The sequence below is a fragment of the Austrofundulus limnaeus genome, unplaced genomic scaffold (assembly GCF_001266775.1).
Source record: "Austrofundulus limnaeus strain Quisiro unplaced genomic scaffold, Austrofundulus_limnaeus-1.0 Scaffold739, whole genome shotgun sequence".
NCBI classification, from domain to species: domain Eukaryota; kingdom Metazoa; phylum Chordata; class Actinopteri; order Cyprinodontiformes; family Rivulidae; genus Austrofundulus; species Austrofundulus limnaeus.
Window position 1 is genome coordinate 141,984 of NW_013953141.1, and position 4,003 is coordinate 145,986.

The window sequence follows — 4,003 nt, forward strand, 5'->3', positions numbered from 1 at the left end:
ACAGCCATCTTTGGGTTTCCTAAGTGAGTTGACTGTGATACTCGTCTTGAATCAAGTTGACTCCAAACATTATTAATTTGTAGAGGTGAACCCAGAGATTGCTTTCTGAAGATTTCATAAAAATCTATTCAGTGATTTCATAGAAACATTTACAACAACTGACAAAAAGATTACCACTTCGTCTTTACCTGTTGCTGTTGATTGGACCCAACAATGCAGACTGGCACAAGAAGTTAAAAAAAAAACTAAAAACTTTATTTTAAGCAGAACCAAATTCTGTTGTGACTTCAAAGTCTACTTACAAAATCTCTAAGAACACACTGAGCCACAATGAGAACAGAGAGAGGTTTGCATATGGCATGTTCAAGTAACTAATGTTCAACTGGTAATTTGTAACATCGGCAATGAAGACTTGTGTTAATGGGCATGGGGAACAGGTGAGATGGGCGTGGCAGGACTGAGGTGCAGAGACTAACTAGAAAAGTACTGCGAGAAGTGAAGTGGCCGGTGACACAAATCGTGTTTCCATCCAGTTGTAGAGTGAATTTTTATCGAACTTTTCAAAATTCACAAAAAAATTTAAATAAATAAAAATTTGAATCGAGACTGTTTCCATCGAGTTTCCCTCTCGACTGTTTGATCCGAATCAGACGAGGCTACGCAATGCGTGATTATGTCAGACGTTGGCGACAAGCTTTGAAGTAGTAAAGAGGAAGTGAAACTTGCTAACTAGCAGAGGCTAATAACCTTGGGACAATGGAGCAATTTTTTCGTGAATGCCTTGCTATTGGGCAAGTTGTAATTATTCTATCTATTCAGCTAGTACAGGCTATGTTTAGCGCTGCCAGGAGACGTAGGGAAATAAATGCAATGTTAAACTACGCTGTTGTTGTTGTTTGTAGCCATGTTTTCGGGCGTTTATGATAACATCCGGGACGAGCCAGGAAAGTGGAAACAGCTGAACATCACGTGAGGTAAATATGCGCTACATCAGAATTTATTTGGCAAACGTGTTTCCATCTCCCAGATTTGCACATTAACTACTTTGCAAATCATCCTAAAACCACCTCAAGCGAGCGTAAAAACTTTTTAGCGAATAGAGGATTTTTTTTTCGAATTTTGCTGTTTCCATCTGACTTTTTTTCGCATTTTTAATGCAACACTTCTAAATGCGCATCAAAAAGCCTTGATGGAAACACGGTTACTGAGAAACATGAGGCAACAAAACAATGAACCAAAGAAACTTGAACAAACACAAAACAAAAACACAAATTGTGACTCTGAGTCTCTTGGAGGAGAGATGAAATGTTTCATTAGAGAAGAACCCGTCCAGAATACCTATACATTTTTTTTCTTTTTGATTTTTTACCTGGATTACTGAGATGCATCAGGACACAAATTGTGACATCACTTTAAGCAGTGTGAAAAAATGTATTGGGGTTTGTTTATATACTGAACCTAATTACACTACACATGGTATAGTCTTATTATTAGAAGAACTGTAATATCTGTTAAATGTGATTATTTTGTGTAAATTGATGATTTTCTGTAGATACACGCCTGAACACAAATTCAACAGATAATTGAACTGTTAATATTCATTAAGTCAGATTTTGTCTGTCTGAGGGCATGGCTCCAGCGCTGTTAGGGACCCCTTCCTGATGATGTAATAAAATAGGCAGAGTCATGTCCTGACCATCTTGTTATATTGAATGGACTGCCGTAAAACGAGGCCTGAACGCAGACTAATAAATCGCCTTCAGACCAAGCAGTTCTGTGTGTGGTTGTATGCAGTCTCTTTTCTATTCAATTTCCATGCATTGGTACATTTTCGGTGTGGTTCAAGCACAAAAAAAGGTAAACAAACATGTTTAAAAAAATTTTCTTTCAAGTGGGTGATAAAAAGAAGCAAAAAGCTTTACGCTGTCAGCAACTGTTGCAGATTCCAGTGGGAGGTATATTATAGTAACTGGGAAACTTTACAATTTGAATGTGATTTTAGCAAATATTTACGCTCCAAACTATGATGATCCTCAATTCTTTTCTCATCTTGTTAAACTGCTCCCCATCTAGATTCTCATCTGCTGATCATGGGCGGCACGGTGGCTCAGTTGGTAGAGCTGATGCCTCTCAGCAAGAAGGTCACCGGTTCAAATCTCGGTCCAGGGACCTTTCTGGGTAGAGTTTGCATGTTCTCTCCGCGCATGCATGGGTTCTCTCCGGGTACTCTGGCTTCCTCCCACAGACCAAAAACATGACTGTTAGGTTAATTGATAACTCTAAATTGTCCCTAGGTGTGAGTGAGAGAGTGAATGGTTGTTTGTCTCGTTTGTCTCTATGTGGGGCCCTGCGATGGACTTGCGACCTGTCCAGGGTGTACCCCGCCCCTCGCACTGTGACTGCTGGATATGGGCACCAGTGACCCACGCGACCCTGAAAAGGAAGAAGCGTGTACAGAAAATGGATGGATGGATGGATGATAATTGTTGTAACTCCCGTCTTTTGCAGAACTTTTTTGGACACTTACCCATCCTAAATCTAAGCCCGGATCAAGTTGCTGCCTTGGACATGCCTATTTCGGAGCAGGAGATTTTAGGGACAATCAAATAGTTACAACCCCGGAAGTCGTCTGGCTCAGATGGCTTGCCAAGCGAGTTTTATGCAGCATTCTTGGATCAGCTGGCTCCAATTTTGGCAAACATGTATAAATATTCTTTCAAGAAAGGATCCCTCCCTCCCACTTTGAATCAAGCCTGCATAACTCTGCTGCTCAACAAAGATAAGAATCCCACAGAATGCTCATCTTACAGGTCTATATCATTATTGAACAGTGATTATAAGATATTAGCAAAAGTGCTGGCCTCTCGCCTGGAGTGGGTTTGCCAGTGTTATATCCCCAGATCAGACAGGGTTCGTCAAAAGCTGACGCTCTTTTTATAATATACGTCGTTTACTGAATATTATGCATACCCCTTGTCAAAATAATTCTGAATGTCTTCTGTCCATCGATGCAGAGAAGGCATTCGATAGAGTAGAATGGATCTATATGTTTGAAACTTTGGAGAGATTTGGTTTTGATGAGCCATTTATATCTTGGGTTAAGTTACTGTACTCCTCTCTGTCAGCCATGATTCTGACAAATAATTTCTACTCTAAACCATTCAGCTTACACCGCGGGACCCGACAGGGGTGCCCACTTATCCCTTTACTTTTTGCTTTGGCTATTGAACCTCTGGCTCTGGCAATAAGATCAAACAACTTTATTAAAGGTATCACCAGGGGTAGGTTTGAGCATAAACTCTCTCTCTATGCTGATGACCTTTTGTTATACATATCGGAGCCAGAACGGAGCATCCCTCACATCTTAACACTCCTCTCTCAGTTTATAAATGAGACCCCTGGCCTGTAGATGAGTGTAAACTGTAGAGTCCTGGGGTCGGATTTATAAAACTGGCGTATGCACAATTTGAGCCCAGAAACTTGCGTACGCCACTTTTTACGCCAAGGTTGTGATTTATAAAATCCAAACTTGATGTGAAAATGTGCGGTGCCTCACAGCTCTGACCCAAGCGTACGCTCATTTTGGAGACGTGAAACTGTGACACAGATGGTGAAGTGAGGAATTAGAGCCACACTGTGTAATGATCACTGTCGGATATTTAATTTACCTTCAGAATCAGACTTAAATAAAAGTTCCTGTGCGCAACTCCATTCATCTGCTTCCTCCTCAGACGACCCTGACCCACACAGACCCCTCCCTGACCCACAGATCCCTCCCCGATGAGAACAGCAGGACAGCAAAAGCTTTGGATACACGCGCAGAGCGTGTTTCCAGTCCGTGTTTGTCACGCGCGCGCGGGGGAGATGCGTGCATTCGTGTGTGTGTGTGTGTGTGTGTGTGCGTGCGTGCGTGCGTGCGTGCGTGCGTGCGTGCGGGGCGGGGGTCTGCCGCGGGTAACAGAGCAGGCAGGAGGGGGAGAGGACGAGGAGAAGAGCGGTGGAC